Here is a 13,221-nt window from a genome sequence, read left to right on the forward strand (position 1 = left end):
ATAATACACCATGATTAAAATTTCTCGGATCATGATTCATTTGGACTGATTTCACTGAAATTCAAACGTAACGCACTTGACGTTGATGAGTATAACTTCAGGCGTGTTTCTGCTGCAATGGCAATTTTTGTTTTAAAATATGAAGATTTCAAATATGAATTAAATGGAATGGTGTGATGAACGTATTTTTACGCGATTTCAACTAATGTCTCAAATGATGTACATTTGAATATCAAAACAGTAAAAAGCACGACGAATTTTTTTTTAATCAGAAACATTATCAATTAAAATATTATGTTTCTGAAAAACGACGCCTAAAACAACGTGTTTACTTGCGTTCATTGCTTCTGTTTTTATTTTGTGTTTCAGAATTTGAACACTTAAACGAACTGCATTAAAAAACACATCAAACCTCTCATTGATTGCGCGGGTTGATTTTTCCTTTTATGTTTTCAAAATATCGTTTGCAAAATCGTCTTATTCAAAATATTTAGGTGAATCAATACAGCTTGTGTTGTTATATCTATGAAACGAATTAATCAAGATGGTTGAAACTTTTTTTTCTGATTTTCGTTAGATGGTGTTTCAAATTCACAATCGAATTTATTTTTCGATTAACGCTAGCTCTCGGAATATTAATCTAACAACAACGGTGACATTAAATACGTATGAATACATTCTAACAAAATGTAAAATTGTTGTTTATCAAATGAAAAGCTTAGCCGGTGGGTAAAACAAAATTTTTAAATGAATATGCTTCAGGATCAAGTAAAAATGTTCAGTAGTTGTTGCTTTTCATTGTCTGCTTTTTGCCTTACCATTAATCTATTAAACAATCCATCACAACACATCACTTGAGACAAAGAGTTCAAAGTGATATCCCGGTAGAAAATTAGAGTTACGAGGTTTGAAAGAAATACATTCCTCAAGTAACGCATTTTCGAACCATGAATAATTTTCTTGGGAGAACAGTTATTGCTCATGGTTTTCTGATGAAACTAGGTTTCCAAATATTCAATTTTGATGAAATAATTATTATTTATTAGGGGCTGCTAAAGTCAAACTGGTGTGCACGATAACTAAAGAACAGCTTGACTGATAAAAAATTAATACACGCTCGAAATAAAGGAACGGAAAACCCCCGTTTACAGAAGAAGTTTTTCATTGCAATATGAGGTATTGACTAATGATGCCCACAAAACCATAAATCGCATTATTACAAGAACACAATTGCTAAAATACAGCAACAGTTTGTGGTCTGTGTACTAAAAGAACCAGTGTATGTCTCAAGAAACGACGGGCAACTATTACGACATTATCGTAAAATGTTACCGTTCACAGTTTGTTGTGTGGGGGCGTAGAATTTACTTTCGTTTCGTTTTTCCTTAGTCAGATACGAAAACTACGACAAAATGTGGCCCGCAACCACAAAATCCATAAATCGACGCTGCCATTGAGCACCGACAGAATCGAATAGTGATTTAAAGTCTACAGTACTACACTACGAGATGGAACTTGACCTTCTTTGTGAACTTTGCATCTGATTCCAAACGAGACAGAACAGAAGTAATGATACAAATAAAATGCTACTGACTATATTTCCGGTTCGAGATTCGAACATGTGTTCGCTAGCTTCTCTTTCTGATCGCCCTGTGCTAGGAAATGGTTTATTCAACAACATTGCTCTGATTTACAAAATGTTCTATTTTCCATCGCAAATCAATTAAATTTAATCGCATCGACCAGCTTTTCCCGGATGGTACCGAGCCGAAGATGCACTTTTCCCGGCCGACAAATTTTCCAATTTCCGGGTATGGCGCGGTCCGACAGTCTGCGTTAACGTGTTGCATACCTCGCGCGCTGGTGGTAGTTTCCGGTTCAACCAACGTCATCCGGCACTGCACACACACACACACCGTCGCATACAACCCGGAGTGTTCCATTGATTCTATATCCGCGAACGCGAGAAGGGATTCACGCATCGATGCTGCGCTGATGTTGGCTGGCTGGCTGGCGGCATTCGGTTCTCGTTGGTACACTTTCATTCTCGGTCTCACCCGCGCGCGCCTTTCACTTGAACGAGTTCCAGCAGTTGTTTGCACCGTCTCACCAATACCATATGAGTGTCGAGTCGATCAAGAACAGCCATACTCTCATATCGCAACGGGTATGGAAAAGGATGGTGAGACCCGGAGATGCATGGAAACGTTCTTCTTTGTTCAACGAAATGCTGAGATGCACCAGCCGACAGAAATATTGGCGAGATGTTTTGCACACATACATAAACTTATCCGACTGTTTGTGGGGATGAACGAGAATGGGAGCAAATCGAAAAACGCAATGACGATCGCGTAGACCATTTGACTTGCATTGTTCTACTTGCTTTCTTTTGTACGCCGAACAGGGTTCTAGTCGGTGAAAACGCGTTTGGAATGTTTCTTACGAATGTTTTTCTCCACCATGCTAATGAGGTTAATATTTAAAAATGAACTTGATTGAATATCCTCACAGCGCCGCTTTTACGTATTAGTTGACGGAGAACAATGGTTGAGTCGTTCCTAATTCCAAGATGACAACTTCCGGTTCATTGATATTCTTTGTAAACCCTTACAACATGAGCAAGCGTTTCCAAGAAATATCAATATGCCGTAAGCTCAAACTTCGTTTTCTGATATTTCCTGATATTCTGTTCCGAAAATACTCTTATTGTGAGGGTTTTAAGGAGACATCGATAAACGGAAAGTCGCCATCTTGGATCTCAGAACAACCTCAAACATTGTTTTCTTGCATCAAATCTGTTCCAAAAGTATCCCATTTATTAGATTTTTTTGATGATCTATAAACCGTAAGTCGCCATCTTGGATTTTGAAACGATTCCAAATATATTTTCCCGGCTCCTACTAATCAAATCCGTTTCGAGAATATACATATTGAAAGGCCGTTCAAGAAATATCGATAAACCGGAGGTCGCCATCCTGGATTTTGGAACGACCCCAAACATCGTTTCCCGGAATCTAGTCTTGAAATCTATTTCAGAAATACGCAAATTGTAAAGGTTTCAATTAAAAAAATATCAATTACTCGGAAATGGTTTTCATTTTATGCGTTGTTTAGGATTTGGTTCGTCAAAAGAGTTACGTAAAAAGAGATAATGTGAAAAAAAAGGGTTCGTAAACGGAAATTTACGAGTACTTAGAAATCATTTTAGTTTGCATTTTGTTGCAAATTTATCAAAGTTTTTAATTTTTAACCGGCTCATAGTTTTGGGTTTGATCAACGGATCCAGTTAGATTAAATAAAATCGGAGAATTTACACTATAACACCCAAGAACTGAATCGTCTAGTACACATAACATATCAACAAGACTTTTGCTATATGCCATCTGGAATATGATCAGTTGTGTTTATAAAAATTTAAATTGTATGCCACAAACACAAATAATTCAAAATAAAAGTTTTCAGGAATGTCAACGAGTATCAAAGAAGTATGCTAATAACAGAAGTTTGTCCTTCTCATACCTGCGTTGACGGGATCGGAGCATTATGCAACAGTGCTGTAAAAGTTCCTTTAATTCAATTGAAATCGAATGTGTGCACACACTGACGAGCACTCTACTGCAGTAAACTTCACATTGGAACAACCTTCGCTGTCGCACCGAATGGGCATCATCCCGTCCTTTATTCGTTTCTCCTTCTACCGAAGCTCAGTTGAACAACCGTCAGTTTATCTCTTGAAGTATCAAAATATCTCTTACAGTTGAATGAGAGAGCGGCCTTCTATTAAGGTTCAAGATAATGGATGAAAGGTAAACCAGTCATGATAATATTAATCACAAAATAAACATAAATTAATTGTTCCCTCTTTCAGTTTTCATTTTTAATATTTCGAAACACATCTCAATACATTTCAAATAGTGGGAATCATCGATTTTAACTTGCTGGTGATAATTGAAAACTCAAATGAGAACCGTCACCCTCTCTTTATGGTCGGAGAGAGTTTTATGTTATCGAGTTGATGTGCGCTATTCATTCCCACTTGCTCACTACCTACAGTGAAGAAAATGAAACAGGTAGACCGCTTGGCGCTACAAACTTAGCAAGCAAAACTTCAAGTGACGGTTATTCAATTGACGAAGAATTCTGGGAGCTTCGGCAACAAAAGTAAAATTATTGAAAAGGGATATGCTGACAGTCAATGGTCATGAATTTCATTTTCATTCAATAATATTCGATTGAAATGAATTTTATCGTACTAATAAGCGATATTTCAATTCTGCGTTACCTACTGGGTAAGTAAAGAAGATTAAAACTTGATAAATCTAGTCCATTCTAGATTCAGAATTCAGTTCCAGATATCGAAGCAAGCATTCAGTTTCGAATGGAGGAGGACTATTCTGCTGTTCCTGCGTTGAACATTCGAGGAAAACGACATCAATATTCTGGAGCATTAAGTGACATAATCAATCGGTTCTTTTGATGTTCAATATTGGATGAAGAAAATTTTAGAAATCAGCCCTTCTACGAGCTATACATGTTTACAAAAAAGGACTGATGAAACCTGGTGCTCTAACTATACAGAGGTGAAATTAAATTTCTCTTAAGCAATACTAATTACATCCTGCTGCAATATATTCATTGATGTTTTAGACGAAAATTTCGAAACTACCCAGCGATTCTGCGAATTAAAATTAATTGGATGCTGAAGTTCTCAAACGATCATCTTAATTATGTTGATCGTTTGAAAAAGCCAAGCATTGTGCGTTTTTTATGCAAACTATGGCATACCTAAAATGTACATTTTCGTCAGATACATAAGAGCTATTGTAGAAGAACCTAAAAATTCAAATTTAATAATATCTAGGGAGCCAGAAAGGAGTTCGAAACAATATGGTTATTCCAAATTTGCAAACAGATCAAGAAATCAGGTTGAAAGATCGAAATTTTGGATATTAATATAGTTTAATCTCGAAATGAGTTCTTGTTAAAAAGATGACAAATGAACACATCACTTCTTTAAATCATCAATTTTAGTCTGACCGCAAATTGTGTGATTTTCAAAAGTCTATCATTCCCGGTTCCGGAGATATATTGATATAAGTGACGCATCCGACAAATAGTATTTTATTCTCTTTCCGCTCAATTTTCCCGGAGTGTGAGGTAGTAAATAAAATTCGAAGATCAAAGAGTTGGCACCTTTTGGTTCCGCAGTTACAATGTCCTTTTCTATTACGGAAATTGATTGGTAAAAGTTACGTAAGCGACAAAACACATTTTATTTCTCTCCGCTCAAAACATTTTATTTCTATCGGAGAAAGATGAATCGATTTCAACAAGCATAGGTTCGTTTGAAAGTTATTATTGGATTGTAAATCAAGTTCGAATATCAAAGAACTGTCACTTCTGATTCCGGAGATGTAAGTGGCGTAACCGACAAGACGCATTTTAGCATTTAAAAAGAATTACTCCTCACCAGACGGGGTCGGGAATCAATGAAAAATGCAAAACTAGTAACCCTTTTCTGTCATAATTTTGAACGCTTATAACTTAGTCATTTGATGATGAATTTGTAGAATTTAGCAACCAGTTGAGCATTTAACCTAAGCACGCATTGCAACGCCGTTTTAATATTTTAATAGTACACTAATGAAAAATCGGTCTGGATTGACCTATGTTTTCACTAGTCAATCACAGCATGTCATAATGATGCCATCCTCTTGATAAATCTAACACAGCCGACGCTTTTGACCGTTGGTATACACTAGGTATTTCATTCATTAGTTCTGCTTTGTTGAAATTCATTAAAAATATTACCATATGGTACCTAAACATTACAATAAACATCGATTTTAAGAGTAAGTTGATCTTTTGATTGATCGAAAGCCTAAGATGTCGCTATATTTGACTACGATTTGTCGAAACTGTTTCAAATTTCTAGGGAACGGGTTCGACGAGTAGGTTTCAAACATTGATGTTTTAAATTACTATCAAACCCAAATCCACTTCATCGAGATTATTGTGAATTCTTACAATAATAGTATTTTTGTAACGGGTATGGCGAATAGATGTCAAAAAGATAGCTAATTTCAAATCCAAGCCAGCGGCTTTCTGAGTTGTCAAGTAGGATTTAAAATAGGATCTTTGAGGCATTTTAGAAATCAAGATGGTGATATTCAAAAATTTCACATTAGGATTGACCCAAATATTGGTTGTGTATTATATACTACACTGAAAATAATTTGCATTTCCAAATTCTAGTTCCATGAATTAGTAGGCAATACTATACACAAGAGTTATGAATATTATAGATTCTTAAACCCACTTGACGATGACATATTAGAATTTAAAGGTCCTAACGTCTTAAAAACCAAAATGGCATGAATTTTTTTTATTTTCTTCTAAATTCGGGTTATATTAAATCCTTATTATTATTAACTTAAGAATATTAGATAGCGTTTCACAATTTATTACATATTTTCAAAAATACATTTTTTAAGGGTCATATCGTGATAGGCATCCAAGAAAAAAAAGCACTCGAGCTTGTTAAACACGACTAAAATTCAATAGCTTGGTTCTCGAACCAAAATCCCAAAACTAATCCTAAAGAACTATTTCAGTGTTAATGTACAGTTCTGCGCCCGTGTATTTTTTTTTTTATCTGAGCTAACCGCTATATTTAATGTTTTTGTTCTTGACGATTCATCAAGCAATAACGGAGGAAAATGCTTTCGCGTTTTTCAACAATGGCTGCTTTTTTTAAATTGTAAGAGCAAATTCAGCAGCTGCAAGATTCATATGGGTGGTCTATAATGTAAATGAAACTGAAACAAACGTATCCCCAGCAATCCGTTTTAGTTTTATTTATTCGACCAGTTCTACTGTCAAATTAAAAACTGGTATACATTGCCGTTCTATTTTTTCTATATTTGAAACACAGATAAAACGCTGCTGGAGCTGCCAGTTTATTTTGTTATAATTTCTAGATTTAAATTTTAAAACTGATATAAATTATGCATCTAGAACTAGAACACTCCTGAATATGCCCTAAGTAAAACCCTAAATGTTTTAAATTGCAGTCAACATTACGGATGCGATGTCGCCACTCTGGTTATAGGCACTCTAGTTAGTTTATTTACGTTAACGTTTACGCTTTTCACAGAAAAAAGCTCACACAACAGTGAGTGACATATGACTGTGAGTTACTGGAAGTTGAGTGAAACCGGCAAATGGCAGAATGCATTACCTGTAGCGTGTGAGTTACTATATAAGCACATTGTTTCTATCGGAGGGGAAAATTGAGTGTACCATAGATTAAGCGCATGTGCTTTCCGCAGTGTAAACATAACCCATTTTGGAACCGGCAACCATTAGATTAAATGTCCGAAAACATTGAAGTACAATTGGTACACTAATCTATATAGATACGTACAGTTGGTACTCTAATCTAGATAGATACGAAGAAACAATCTCGACAATTCAAACGACGAAGATAAATATTTCCCTCGCCAAAAACGGTTTCCGAAGCAGAAAGAGAATCAAAACCAGAGATGCCAGGTAAAAATTTCAAATATCTGCAGACAGGGTCTGTAAATCTGAAAAAAAATCTGCAGTCAGAAGTATGTCTTGCTGGCAGCAATTTCTATATAAAGTATGACACGCAAAACTGACTTGGTGAGCAAAAAAAAAAAAAAAAAGGTCGCGGAAATTTCAAAAGTCTGTAAATATAGACGAAAGTCAGTGAGAATTTCAAAAATCTGCAAAAGTCTGCGAGAATTTTAAAAGTCTGTAAAAGTCTGCACAACAAAAAATGTCTGCAGCACTATACCCCAAATCTGCAGATTTACAGACAAATCTGCAGACCTGGCATCTCTGATCAAAACAAACCAAGCAATGTGTGCCCTGTTGAAAAAAATTGCAGAACGAACGACAACGCGTTTCACAATCGTGTGTACCAGACTGAATGAATAAATGCGGTCGGTAACTATCTTAAGTTTATCATAAATTAAAACCATTTAAATTTTTTTGAAAAATTATGACTCTCACATTACATTGTTTTTGGCTCATTTATCAAAATAAACTGCATTATTATCAATTACAGATCACTAAAATAACCAAGGATTTTTTTTTCACGAACGACATGTTGCGAGTTAAAAATGATGAGTAGACATTTTTAACTCGCAACATCTCCCACTTTCCTTCAAAGTAAATTTACAAGCTCGACATTTTTAAAATGACAATAGTTTCCACTATATTTGAAGACAAGCATACTAATCACAAAATAAAAATTATGCATATTGAAATTATGTCAAAACATTTTACATCGCTTGATAATCATATCGTAGGTATCACTATCTACTTTCGTTTTTTTGCACATATCAAAAACTAAGAATAAGTATTAGACGAAATGATGCTAATAGATTTTATATACGAATGCTGATCAACAAGAATACATCAGCTTCTTGAATAAGAAACCAATTCATGCTCATGCTTCGGAATCTCACTATTGATAACTACAACTACCTGAAAAAGAACATATTTATTACTGTCCTTAATAGACAGAGTAAGGATATCCGCAAAGCGGTGATTGATATCTATTCATAAATGACATACTGTTATATAATTTAAAACTGTCAGAATTAAAACTCTAGCTTGATGGTCTCAACGCGACGATTAAAAATCTGTTCTATATATTTCTGTAAATGTATTAGTGTTGTGTCTATTCACTATGATGTTTCAAATCAGAAACAAACTAAATTAATGATTCCGAAAACGATATTAAAATTTTACAGGAACGTCCAGCATTTCTGGATCAAAGTGAACTAGATTGCTTCTTCATGAATTATTCAGTGCAAAACATTTAAAACTTTTATTGATAATTTCTGAAATGTCATTCGACGCTTCGACATCTCGACTGTCAGATTTCGTTACAGACACGCAAAAAAATTCAAAACAGTGTTCTATTCGTGTTTCAAATATTCATTATTTTAAACCAATTTCGTCGAGCAGTTTTAAATCTGTTTCAAATTTGTGCTCGAAAAATAGAACTATATCAGTAGTGTTCAACAATGTTCAAACATATTGTTCTGCGGTACAAAAACCCTATACACACATTAATTAAAAATTTCAGATTTACTCATTAAAAAATCATTACACCACACCCTATACAGTATAACAGTTGGTTTGACACGTGCGGAACTTTATCCGAGTGTACACGTAACCCAACAAAACAAACCACGGCGTGAGAGCATACTGGAAATAAACACACTTTGATTGTTTACAAATTTTAACACCTCAAATTCACTTTCACCGTTTGTTGAATACTATTGTGCACCCGTAATATTTGCACAATTGGAACAATTCAGAGGATGACATATTTAATTATCGCATTTACACTAAATATTTGATTTTTAATAAACGTACAAACAACTAACCTTTAGCAACGTTAAATGCCACAGCAAAAACTCACGATTCTAACCCGGCTTCGCGTATTGTTCAGTTTATCTGCCGATTTTCTAAATCCTAATACTTGAAGTATACTTAACATACACTACTATTATTATACCTTCAAATCACTGCATTCCACCAAATCCGTTCAATAAATCACTTCTTAACTTTCACCACGAAGCACCTTCCATCAAACTCACGAATTAACTTTCTGCTTATTTCCAAACTCAACACATTTGTAGAACGAATCATTACGGTTGCAAACTGAGATGATAACTTTATAACTTCAAATGTAATAAACATTATTTTTTAAACACAAAGATGTTAAGAGAAATCCAGCGAAGTATTTGCAATAATTACGCACTCAGGGAATGAAAAACACTCTTTCCACGGCTACTTGACAGCTGATTCGGCGCTCAATGCGTTGGTATGCGTACGGATGTGCTGGAGCGCAACAACATAATAAACACGCTGAACAGAAGAAAGCACATTTTGCGTTAAAAGCATTCGTTTTGCCGTTGTACACGGAACCAGAAAAATATGATCAATTAAGTTCGGCTGACGGACTTTAAAGAATTTCGAATCGTTCCCGCATAAACAAATACCATTAACTAACTATACTTGATATACAACGTTGTTTAAAACGATTAAAATATCAAAACAGTCAGTTTAAATCTTATCTGTGTTGATTTCAAGCTGGAATATTACTGTTTGGAACCGCTTTTTCCCTTCAACACCAACAGTTATATTTGTTTGATTTGTAGCAAACCTCTTACCTAGGCTTACGAAAAATGATTTCGATTGATTTTATTACTGAAACAAATGAACTTTCTGTTACATGTCAGCAAAAGTTGAGTTGGAAATTTATTGTTGGAATGATTACGTATTATATCTAATAAACCAGATAATTTTTCTCTCCCATTGATAATCAGAAAAGTTTGAACGTGTTTTAACAAGGGAGATTTATCTGTTTCTTTCATTTCCTTGGGGTTTTCTAACTAAAATCTGCATAACATTTCATAACACTTTTTTTACCGAAAATATTTGATGCAAAATCTTTGTTTTGATCGGACTGACGGAGTACCAAATAATGTGAATACAATTGAAAATTATTTACAAGAACTTTATCGTGATATGTGAATAACTGCATCGTCTCACGACAAAAAATCTTATTGCTGTTGAAAGCATTTGAAAATTTAAAAATGAATATACATCGAAAAGCATTTTTAAAAAGGCCTGGAAATTACTTAGAAAGAAATAGTTTATTTTCTTACAAACTAACATATATTTGTAATTTTAACAAACAAATGTGTAAGTTGAAATATTAATCATTATAATAGTAACTTATAATTTATTTTAGCTAAACTGTGTAAATTTAAGGCCCATTAAATGTTATTTTTATCAAAAGTTTGTTTAAATTTACTGTGAAATTGACTGTCAAGAAATTAACAGGAACGTACAAAAACATGACCCGTGGCAGTGTTGAGTAGCAGGAGTATTTTATAAGCTCATGGAATAAAAGAGTTCCCTTCAGAATTTAGCTTCGATCTTTTTCTTCAACTTCAACTTCTTATGATCACGCATTTCATCTGTTGTCCAGACACAGGCTTCCGTTTGACGCTCTTACCTCTCTCCAAATACCTGTTGTAATTGACAAAATACGAAGTTACTCAGAGGCTCAATTTTGACGTGAATACGTCCTACTCTACTATGGGGCGCCTTTTCAAATTTTACTCTGTACGAGATCGAAAATATGATCTCCATTTTTTGTTAAAACTTTCATAGATACAGTCTGTTACATAAGATCGTGGTCATGATTACTCGCGATCGGTAAAGTGGAATGGTGTGATATTTTTTTAACACAGAGGGCAGTAGTGCCCTTCACGCAATGCGAGAATAAAACAGCTACGCGCTTCGAAACAGTTTTTTTGTGCTCGCACCCGAAAGGTCTCAAAATGACCCAAGCTGTCGTAAGTGGGTGAATCGTTTCCCTCTTAGAAAAAGGCGGGTGGGTAATGTCAGAGACATAACTGGATGTCGTGAATACGAAAACAACTGACATGTTCCTTAACACTTCCGAATATCAATTAGTTGATCAATTGTATGAATTATGCAAGCATTCCCCTTTGCACATTTTTCGCAAAAACAAAGAAGGCTTCACTTCTTGTTGAGAGGCTTGTTTCTACCTGATTTCGTTTGTAGCTTTTGCACTAATGGGCGGCCCTAACGGCTATAAAAATATCCGCATTCAGAATTTTAATGTTGATTATTTCATTTCAGATTTGCATAATTTATTGAAACAAACTATCAATATGCTGAAGGGAGTCGTTTCTAGCATTTAGAAAGGTCAAATTGCGTAATTCTCTATGACATTAAACTCTGGAACATTTTTCGCAAAAACAAAGAAGGCTTCACTTGATCTCGTTTACTGTGAGTTTCACACAGCGAAATGTGCACAAATCTAACCAAACTGTTCTAGATTTGCAGTAAACTGAGGATATTTCCTTTCGATTTGCGAACAACAAATCCTAATAGTTCTTTAGAAAACTTTTAGAGCCATTAGAACGGCTGATTTTGTGCAATGGTCTCCACCGTTGTTTTTTCACTAATGCTAATGACTGGCAGCTGTGACGTAATCGCTCTTGTCGAAAGCGAAACTAATTGTGCAGACGACACAAAACACATCTGCTCGCAGTGGCGATACAATCCAAACTAATTCAAGTTTTGTTGAGAGGCTTGTTTCTACCTGTTTTCGTTTGTAGCCTTTTCACTAATGGGCGGTCCTAACGGCTATAAAAATAGCCGCATACAGAATTTTAATGTCGATTATAATATTTCGGATTTGCATAATTTATTGAAAGAAACTATCAATATGCTGTAGAGATTCGTTTCCAGCATTCAGAAGAGTCAACTTGCCTAATTCTCTACGACATTAAACCACAGACTAACAGACAGGACACTCAAATTAGATTCTTCAATCATTTTAACGGTCATTTCGAATATTCCTTTATTTGGGACAGTACTCACATGTGTCATGATGGCGCCACGTTACCCTATCAAAAACATCCTGTCTGTCATCTAGACTGTGTTTATTTTTTTCATTTACCAACAGAGTTGCCATTCATACAGAATTACCTGCAATGTATTGATTTGTATACGTCCATGCGAATTTCATGCAGGATACAGATTTAATACATATTGCCAAAACTATATACATAATTGTGCCTATTTCTCATCCTCCAACGCAAGACAAAATCGAACCCGTTTTGTTACAATATTTACTTGCTTCTGGTCTGCCGCCACTTAATTTCTGGTGAAAACTACCAACACAATAAAAAATAGTCTAGATGAACAACGTTGAGTCAAATAAATGGTTACCTTCAAACATCGCGAAAAAGTTAAATATTTTATCAATATTTATTGTGACGATTCATTTTCAAATATTTTGATGAACTCAGGCATCCCTGCAAGCAGCTGATCGGTGTTGACAAACGAGGGGAAACCAGCTAGTAAAAAAACTTTTACATAACACAAGGGATGTACCGATAGTAAATAGTTCGCGCAGTACAATATAGGTGGAGCTAGTGCATCACGAAAAATTATTTTTTATAAGAATTTACTCATACTGTCATGTCTGTTAGTCTGTGATTAAACTCTGGAACATTTTTCGCGAAAAAAGGCTTCACTTCATCTCGATTACTGTGAATTTCACACAGCGAAAAGTGCACAAATCTAAGCAAACTGTTCTTGATTTGCAGTAAACTGAGGATATTTCCCTAC

General features: G+C 34.9%; 1 protein-coding gene across 3 annotated transcripts in view; it reads right to left on the bottom strand.

The window, feature by feature from the left end:
• LOC131427652 (protein disks lost) overlaps window positions 1–9,837 on the bottom strand; it is an 828,850-nt gene extending 819,013 nt beyond the window's left edge. For 2 of the 3 annotated variants that reach the window (XM_058591038.1, XM_058591039.1), the window contains exon 1: window positions 9,429–9,837. The gene's annotated coding sequence lies outside the window, so the exon portion shown is untranslated. The remainder of the gene's footprint in view (window positions 1–9,428) is intronic. The other variant, XM_058591040.1, reaches the window with a different exon arrangement.
• Window positions 9,838–13,221: the final 3,384 nt, after the last annotated feature.

This window comes from Malaya genurostris, chromosome 2 (genome assembly GCF_030247185.1).
Source record: "Malaya genurostris strain Urasoe2022 chromosome 2, Malgen_1.1, whole genome shotgun sequence".
Classification (NCBI taxonomy): domain Eukaryota; kingdom Metazoa; phylum Arthropoda; class Insecta; order Diptera; family Culicidae; genus Malaya; species Malaya genurostris.